This window comes from Apodemus sylvaticus, chromosome 10, assembly GCF_947179515.1.
Source record: "Apodemus sylvaticus chromosome 10, mApoSyl1.1, whole genome shotgun sequence".
NCBI lineage: Eukaryota > Metazoa > Chordata > Mammalia > Rodentia > Muridae > Apodemus > Apodemus sylvaticus.
Genome location: NC_067481.1, coordinates 110166743 through 110176326, shown reverse-complemented (window position 1 = coordinate 110176326; position 9584 = coordinate 110166743). Strand labels below are relative to the sequence as shown.

Here is a 9584-nt window from a genome sequence, read left to right as displayed (position 1 = left end):
GGAAAGCCAGGATATAACTCACTGTATCCTGTTCCTTTCTTATTCCTAGTCTGCCACTGTGCCCCCCCCAAAGGCAAATGAGCCCTGCAAGAGCCTCTCAATGGAGAACCTGAGATGGGGACTCCAGGTCACAGAGAAAATGTCACAACACTGCTAAGGGCCATAGGCAGAAAGGGCCAAGGATAATCATATACCAGGTACTCAAGATTCATCTGGAGTTGGGGGCCACCATCCTTTCCAGACTGGAAGGTTCAGCTGGCATGGTCGGGCAAGGCAAAGATTAGGGTTTCAAGGCAGGCCACAGAGAGTAGCTGGAACCCTGCAGGACCCTAAGGAATCTCCCAGACTCAGATCAACCCTCCTGGACCCACCATACAAGTACTCTCAAAGCTGTAGCTAGGGCTCTACTGGATTTACCCAAACTATCATGGTCTCAGTTCCCAGGTAGCCTCAGCGCTGATGTCCTTGGCCCCCAAAGGGAAGCTCAGCCTGCCAGGTATACTGAGGCTGAAAATTTTGGGTCATGGAAGATACACATACAACCACAACCTGGACTCAGTATAAAATCTTACCACCAACGAAGTCCACTGCCCAGCTTTCATCTTGGAAATAACCCTACCCAGAGTCTGTTACCTCTTCCTTCCAAATGGAGCATCCAAGGCTCCTTTCAAGGCTTAACCCCAATCCTGGGGCTCTGAATTCTTTGCTGCAAAGCCTTTATACCCTGGTTCATATGTTAGCTAGGATTCTAGCTCTCACCGGCCTTTGTCAAGGCTGGGTCACCCACCCCACTCTTTAAAATAGAGAAGCCTAGAGAGCAGAGACCCTCCCCGCCCAGATGACCGGTTCAGTCTGCAGAGTGTCTTTGAGGGAAAGGGTAAATAAAGGAAACTAAAAACCCACCAGACACCTGGAACCTTGAGGCAGTTCAGACTGATATACAAATGGCGGCTCAGTGCTCCAGTCTAGAGTACATGGTCTTTGCTAGCACAGACAAGCCATCTCAAGAACATCTGACCCAGCAATGCCACAGTCTCTACATCCATCTTCTTTCAACCATTCAAAGGATATATGATCCCAAGTCAACACAACCCTGTAGGCCTGGCCTAAGGAGGCAGCCTAGACAACATACCATTTTGGCCACCACCCTCCTGCGTTTGTGATGTCAGAATCTAGTTGGGTGTGGCTGCCTATGGACCATAAGTTTATGGTGTATTAAGAGCTACAGTAGCAAAAGAGACTGTCCTTCTGAAGAGAAAGGGAACAGAGGCAGGAAGGACTCTTTGGAGAAGCTAGGCTATGACCAGATGGAGATGAGGTCTACCCTTCTGCCCTGATGCCTTGCTGCTGATTTCCTCCTTGTATTAACAAGGTAGCCAAGCAGGTAGAGTCTCTTCTACCCATAGCTCTGGATGGGCACAGCCACCACTCCAAATGATACCACAAGAATTAGAGCCACAAGAAAACAAAATCTTGTTTGTCTAAAAGCTCAGCACAGAGAGTTCACTCTCAGAGGACAGCTACTTTAGAAGAGCCTGAGAAGATGCCATCTCTCCATGCTAATAATCTGTTTAGCGGCACCCCATCACCCAGAGCTCCAGGCTGACAGGCAATGCCCCCTCCTACCCTGTATCTCTAGAAACATAAATCTGAGGGATACTTTTCCAGGCCAGACCAGGGCTGGACCCTCCCCTTCCCTGTGTTCCTCTTTCTTTAGGCCCCACCTCTTCCAGCAGACCTTGGGTTGGGGACCTGAGGTATGTGTTGGGCAGACCAGAATTCAGTGCTAGGATCAGAAAGTAGGCTTGGGAAAGCCACTTTCCCCCCTTATTCTTCCATTTCTTAAAGGGAAAGACAGGGACAAGGGCATGTTCCTCCCTGGATGAACAGGATTCCTCTCCCTCCATGAGACTCCTTCCCTCTGGAATGGGAGTCTGAGCCCTTCCTTCAGTTTAGCCAGTACCAGACACAGGCATAACAGCACATTGGGGGGAAGATGGGGTGAGGAAGGTTCATCCAACCCCTGACCTCTGACCTTTCCCACCACTTACTCTTTGATGTTAGATGGGTTTAGGAGAGAGTCCTGATGGCCTGCTAGAGTCTAATCCCTGGTGAGGGACTTGAAATCTCCCTGTTTAGATCACCACAGGCCCTCTCCTGGAATCCTCCTAGCCTGAAAGGAACAAGAGGCCAACTGTGTCCCCTCCTCCCACCAGTGTCTCCAGGAACAACTAATCCTACTCTTGCTTATAGAATCTCTTCCCCAAACCTCATTTTGAGAGGTGTGACACTTCTTCATGACCATGAAGAACCTATCTGATTGTGACCAATCCTGCCTCCCTGAGTGTTCCCAGGGATATACACATCCTTGGAGCAGAGAACAAGGCAGACACACAGCTCACTGACCCCCAAACTCTCCAACCCTTGGCACATCCAATCAAATCACCTGAAAATCTCCATGCCCAGCTCCAGAGTACAGGCCACTAAGCTCTTTACATCCATGCCTACAACCCAGGGGCCCCCAGATCCAAGTCCAAGCTTCCCTGAGACAATATGCTTCCAGGCCTTGCTCTCAGGACAGACGCTGGCCTGCAAGTGTGTAGGGGCTCTTCCCTTGTCCTCCTCTTCCCTCCCCTTGCCCCCTGGCTGTCTATCTAGTCATCCTTGACCAGCCTAGAGGTGGTCAGGAGAGAAAGGCAGAGCTAAGATATGGGATAGGCTTGTCTCCAGGAGTCAGGGATACCTTCCAGGGCTGTCCATCTCCCTCAAAGGGTAAGCTGCAAGAATACAAGCCGTCTGCCTTAAACCAAGAGAGCTGGTGGGCTTTGGAGAGAGCCTGGTTGCAATTCCTTCAGGCTTCCTAGTCTTGAGGCAATGACTGGAGGAGTAAAGGAGAGAGAGAGGGAGGGGGATTCTGAGAGGGCAGTGACCACAGCACACTGGGTTCCTTCTTGCTCTAGTCTGTCCCCAAGGCAAAGAGCTACCCTAAATGTCTCCCTGGGAGCCTGGCCACCATCCTACCCAGTCCTGGGGCTCCCAAGGGATGAGAGCACAGGGGCAAAAACCAATGAGCTTCCCTCTGAACATCCCAGGCTATCCACACCCTCCTCCTTCCCCAGGGCAGAGTCAGAGGGGTGTGGTCACCTGGCTACAGACTGAGAGAAAGCCAAGCAGACTCCTGGTGCCCAAGCTCTTCCTTTTGCTCCTTCACAGTCCTCTGGCCAGGTCCCTACCAAAGAAACACTAGAAGAAAGGAGCAGGCCTCTACACCAGGTCCTACTCAGACGGGGAAAACCAGCCAAACACCACGCAGAGTTCAATTTTTGAGAAAAAAAAAAAAAGAAGAAAAAGAAACAAAACAAAACAAAAAACAAAAATGGAACCGCAGAATTGTGAAAGAAATCCCTTCCCCGAAGCCAGGCCCTCTTCTCTCTTCTCCCTCCAACAGCCTGATTCGGAATTATCCTGGGCAGTTATGGAAGTCCAAGCCAGGAAAGGGTCTGTAGGCACCCAGATGCAGATGAGGGTGGGAAAGAGGTGGGGGATGTCTCAGAAATGCACAAAATGGGGTTGGAGAAGGAGGCAGGGTTGGGGGTAGGAAAAGCAAAGAGGTAGGAGTCCATGATGGCCTGAACAGGTCCAAAGTCTCCTAGGGAGAAGCCAGCATCCAACTTGTTTACTTATTGGCATGTTTTGCTGCCTCCAAAAGGAAACAGTTAAAAACAAGAAATCTGGGTTGGTTCCCAAGCAGTCCCTGTCTGTCACCTTGTCTCCTCAGGCAAGCATTGCCTCTGCTGGCCTCTATCTGCCACCACCAGTCAGGAAACCCAGCAGCCTCTACTTTATTCCACTTGAGCCTAGCCAAACTGTTGCTCTTTAGTGGGGGGCAAAGAAACCAATTCGCACCCTGGAAAAGAGCCTGCAGAGGGTGGGGGCGGGGAAAGGAGCTGGGCCCCAGGTTCCCCAGCATCATTGGATTGCACCTGGCTGGGGCTGGAGTCACCTGGAACACACAGCTCTGCAGCATCTCCCTAGCCAGGGCGAGCCTGATGCAGGGGATGGGCTGTGAACAGAGGGGAGCTGGGGAGCACAGGGCTGGTTCGAGGGCGGAGTGGGGGTGGGGGCAAGAGGGAGATGCAGAGCTGGGGCGGGGCGGGGCGGGCTGGGCAGCGGCCACCTGACTTCCATGGAAGTGATATTCCTTGAGATGTCCTTGACATTGATGCTGGCGTTCCCATTGCTGTTCCCTGAATCCTGCCCTTCCAGGAGAGGGAAGAGGTTCTCATCCTCTGGCAGCCAGAAATTGATCTCAGTCTTGCTGCAGACACAACCTGCAGGGCAAGACAGCAGGGAGCCCACAAGGTCCAGGCAGACTCTTCCAAGCAAGAAAATCCGCCAGAAACTACACTTGGCTGGCGAAGAGAGACATCCACCTCTGATCTCTAGTTCTAAAAAAGAGGAGGAGGAGGAGGAGGAGGAGGAGGAGGAGGAGGAGGAGGAGGAGGAGGAGGAGAGAGAGAGAGAGAGAGAGAGAGAGAGAGAGAGAGAGAGAGAGAGAGGTGGGGTGGGGTGGGGGGAGTGGGGAGTGGGGAGAACAGGGTGGGGGGTAAGGAACAAAGACAGCGAGGAAGGGGGGAAGGGGAACGGGGGCCTCTCTTTGAAATGCCTAATGATCAGATGCAAAATCCTTCAGCACAGGAAACCATCCCGGCCGCCTCAACCGCTGCCCGGCTGGGTGGGAGCCTTGGGTCCCTCTTGTGGCGTGTTCTGCCAGGTGTGGTGGCCAGGTTGGCGCTCACCTGCTTGCGGGGTCCAGGAGCTCTGAAAAGGAGGCGAGCCCTCCTACTCCGAGTCCGAGGCTTTGCAGGGTTGCAGCAACAGACGGTGGGGAAGCAAAAATAATAATAATAAAAAGAAAAAAGATGGTGCTAAAGTCACCAAGTCCCACCTCCTGGGCAGAATTAAAATGGACAACCTGCAACACACAGTCGTACACACTCATGTGCACAGGCACGGAGCTGGAGGAAGAAGAGAAGGAAGATGCAGTCAGAGCTGCAGCAGCCGCCTTAAATGGCTAGCTATGCGCCTGCAGAAATGTACAAGTGCTCCAAGCCTTAGGAAACACGCAGATTATTGGAGCATCTTCCTTGGCTCCCTCCCTCCCTCCTCCCCTGCCTCCTCCCTTTCCTCCTCGTGGCCTCCTCCCTCCCACCTCCCCCCCCCGCCCCCACACGGGCTGGGAGTGGCAGGAGAGCAGAATCTCACCCACCCTCCCCTCTTCTCACCCCTCTCTCTCCGCCCTTCCTCTCCCTCCTGCTTCCCCACCCACCCACCCACTCGCCAGCTCTTGGCTTTCGCTGTTCTGCCACCCACAGCTGCTGCCCGCCCGCGCACTGCAGTTGAGGGGAAAAACAGAGGGAAAGGAAAAGTTGCAGTTGGGATTCAGAGGGTCGGCCTCGGGGAGGGAGAGTTGGCAAGCTGGCTGAGCGACGGGAATTGCTCTCTCCCTTCCATTTCCTGGCCTGGTGCTGCCTGGTTTTGCTGCAAACTCCTCCATGGGAGGAAGCGAAATGAGTGTGGCTGAGGTGACTGGGGTGCTCCCCAGCCTGGGTGAGGGGCTCGGGCTTGCAGACAGTGACAGGGGACAGGAGCACACAGGAACCCCAGCGAGGCAGCCAGGGATGCAGGCCTGCAGACATGCAGACCTAGATCTGAATGACACTCATCTGGGTAATCAAGAGTCCAGGAGCCGAGCTCGGCTTGGGAGGGGACTGCGGGGCGGGGTGCACTGAGTGCCCCCGAGTCTATTGCTCCTTCTTGGCAGTGCGTTTTGGGTTCAGCCTTGGGCAAGCAGGGAGTAGAAAGGGAGAGAGAGAGGGAAGGAGCGCCTGCGGGACTGCTCTGGAGAACCGAGGTGACCCAGGGCGAGCCTTGCAAGCTAAAGAAATGGCCGGCCAGGAAATTGAGACTTGAAGGGCATTTTTTGACAAGCACTGCACCAGCACCTTTGAGGCCAGCTTCTTGGGCTCAGCCCTCGGGTGCGCCGAGCTGGCAGCCTGGTGAGGGGGCGGGCAGACTGCTCTCTCCCAATGATTTGAGGGCCACAGAACTTCCTCTTTCCATCCCCCACAAACACCCTTCCTGGTAGGGGCTCAAAACAGGTGCAGCCTTCCAGGCAAGTTTAGACCTGGTTGGGAGAGAAGTATGTCCCCCCACACAGATTTTTGCCTTGATAGGATTGTTTTAAAAATAAAATGCAAATGTAAATATGCGAAATGCGAGCTTTTTCCTGAGAAAACCTGAGATTTTGCTGTGAGAAAGGAGAAGAAAGGATTAGGGGAGTCCCAGCAGGCAGACACCCTAAGCATTCTCATGCAGAAGAAGGCAGCTCTCTCCTCCCCTAGCTTGGGAAGGGTAGGCAAGGGAGGAAAATACATTGAATTCAACAGCATCCAGGATCTGAAAGGATTCTCCCTGCCCTACCGCACCCCGTGGATTACAATGCAGGTCATGCAACTTGTAGGCAAGATGGGGGAAGGGGTGTTGCGGTGCCACCAGCCTGCCCCTAGTGCCACCAACAGACAGACCCGATGTCTCCCCATAACACTTATTGCTGGGAGTAAAACTTGGGTGAAAGGAGGAAAAGAAAAGAACAGGCCTAAAAAAGGCAGTTTCCCGACTTCTTCTTCTTCTGTTTTATTATTATCCAAGATGGCTCTTTATTGCTTTAGTCATAGAGGAAGAAAGAATACCGTTTGTGGGGCGGCCCCTGGGTAACTGGTGAGGAGCATCTCCAGGATGGTGTGGCAGCCAGGTGACAAGAACATAGACCTTGACAGTCTGCCCCTCTTTACTTGTCATTTTTAGCTTTCTTTTCAAAGTTTCTAGGTAAAGACAGAATTGAAAGTCTGACAAACACACATCACCATTTCCCACATCCCATAGCTCTAAACTTTTCAAAGCCACACTCATCTGAAAAACCTTCCTACGAACCACACACATGAAGATCTTTTAAGTACCATTCCTCCTGCCTTTGTCAAAAACATGTTTTCAATAACATTTAATATATCACTAACTTCCTAACAGAAGTTAAAGGATATTCAATATTTTTGTCAAAAAAGTTTTGTTTGACATAGCATGTGAACTTTACAATGTACATACATTATAGGTCAAATTCCCAAAACTGAAGGTCACACAGTATGCACACAGAGCACTGAATGCAGGCGCCCTTCCCCAACTTTCCCTCTTCTACTTTCCATACCAGGAAACCAACAAATAACAGGGCTCTGTGACTTAATGTGAAACACTGAAGCCATCACTAAGAGAAATGCTGCAAGATGTGTCTATAAAGAGAACCCCAGAGCGTCCTTAAGGCAAGTGGTGGGTGGCGTTCTGTAGGCTGTTCCAGGCAGCACCACCTTCTCCTTCAAGGGTGGCTCCATCTTGGAAAGTAATTAGCTTGCACCTTTCTTCGGGTTTGACTTTTGGGGTCACTTCTCGCTTTGATGTTCTTCTTAGGACTGGCAGGTTTGGGAGCAGGTGACCCTCCCTTTGGCTTTGGGGGGTTACTGTGACTAGGGCAGCTGGCTGTTTGCTGCTTGTCCTGAATTGTTCTCTGCTGTTCCCGAAGTCTCTCTTCCCACTGTATGGACCTTCTACTGAGTTGATCTCCCCATTTCTCAACTAAACAATTTTCAAGAAGCATCATTCTTGAATGCCACTCATAACACATCATTAGGACTTCTTGATGGGGCAGGATGTGTGGACACTGGCAGGAGGAATTAGTGATGAGAGGGACTTGCATTCGAGGGATATAGGTGAGGAGGACTTGAAGATCTCTTTCACATCTACCACAGTTGTGACCCCATTGCAACCACTCCTCTGGACGGCTTTTATTTTGGCATGAATAACATAGCTGTACTTTTTGCTCAGCTTTGTTGCCAAGGTTGGCTTCACCTTCTTGCACTTGCACTGATCAGGGCTCAGACGTTTACAGTCCGCATCAAAGGACCTTTCTTGCACCACCATATCTGGTGTGATGTCTATCCACTTTACATCTTCTGGAAGGTCAGCGACTATTGCCTCAGGAGAGATGCACACTCCAGGGTCATAGAGCGGCAGCTCACCGCAGGCCAGGCTCTCTGGCCAGCTGTGGTTATACATCTTCATGAGGGGCTCACAGTCGTCACATGCTCGCTGGCACACAGACTTTCAGGGCTCGGAGGGATCCTGCAGGATCTCCAGGGTACAGATTTGTGCGTACATGGCACAAAGGAAGAAGTGCAGCATGGAGCTGCAGTTCAGGTCCACTAGCTCCTCATACTGCTAGATAGCAAGGATGGCATTCTCCTGAGTGCTGTGGTGCAGGTGGTTGGGCATCCGGGTGACCTTCCAGGGCTTGTGCCTGCACATGGGGATGCACACAGCCTCGCATGGCTCTCCCCGAGCTCCCAGCGCCAGGCACAGCCACAGGCATGAAGCCACCAGGGCGGAGAAGATCATGGCGCTGTCCTCCTGGGCTGCAGTCCCTGCTGGGAGGACCTTTTACTTCCAGCCCCGCTGCTCTCCTCATCTCTACCTAGGGCCAGTGGAGTGAGCTTTCCTGCTGGAGCTCCAGTCCGCACTGTTGGGGAGTTCTGGGGCTTTGGCTGTAGATGCCCCCTGGGCACACCAGCGCCAGCAGCGCCAGCACTCAGAACCGACCCGCATGGGAAGCTCCAGTCTTGGGCCCGGCAGCTCAGAGTGCTGTGGGCAATGGCCACTGTAGAACCCTATTTATCCAGACTCATCCCCTGACAGGAGTTCAGCAGCCTTGGCAGCAGCAAGAACAGAGCAGGCTCCCACTCCGCTGCCCCACCCCCAGTGCTCCTGCAGAAGCAATGACTTCATCTCCTCCACTTCACAGCCAAGGGCTATAGTTTTGCATTTCCCCCAAAGTCTCTCCTTTTTTTTTTTTTTAAATCTTCGAGTCTTTTTTCTTCAGATCAAAAAAAGCAGCATCTTGCTTTCAGTCATTTGGGAAGCTGGATACAAACCTGTGCAAGGGGAGACTTTGCTAAGTCTGCCTTAAAGTTTCCCTAAGTACAGAGTTGGAGCAACCTGATCTTTTTTTTTTCAGTTTTGAACACCTTTTATGAATATAATGGAAGTTCTTTTGCACTAATGACTGAACACGTACTTTTCACCGAGATGCAGATGGCCATTTATCTCCCAGTGGTTAACCAACAGTGTCCAGTGACATCACAATGACAAACAAGAGAGCACCTCATCTTTTCATTGAACTATGTAGAGGGTCCTGACACCTAATGTCCCAGAGCACACTGGAAAAACATGTAGATTCAAGTCCCAACCAGCTCTACAAGTTTGTCTATGCTATCTTTGTGTATCAATTTTCTGATGCATACAATGAATATAATTATAATTCCAACTTCATAAAGGTGTCTGAAAGGTTAAGTAACATATTTTTACAATACATAGAAGAGTATAACACATAAAGAATACCAATTTACCATTTATTAATTAAGCAATTTAAAATGCATCTCATTCAAATAAGGCAATGAGGAAGTTAAAGATAATAAACATTT

At 51.3% G+C, this 9584-nt stretch overlaps 1 pseudogene; it reads right to left on the bottom strand.

Moving 5' to 3' along the window:
- Positions 1-4673: 4673 nt before the first annotated feature.
- Positions 4674-8502, bottom strand: LOC127694523 (secreted frizzled-related sequence protein 4-like; annotated as a pseudogene).
- Between the last annotated feature and the right edge of the window lie 1082 nt (positions 8503-9584).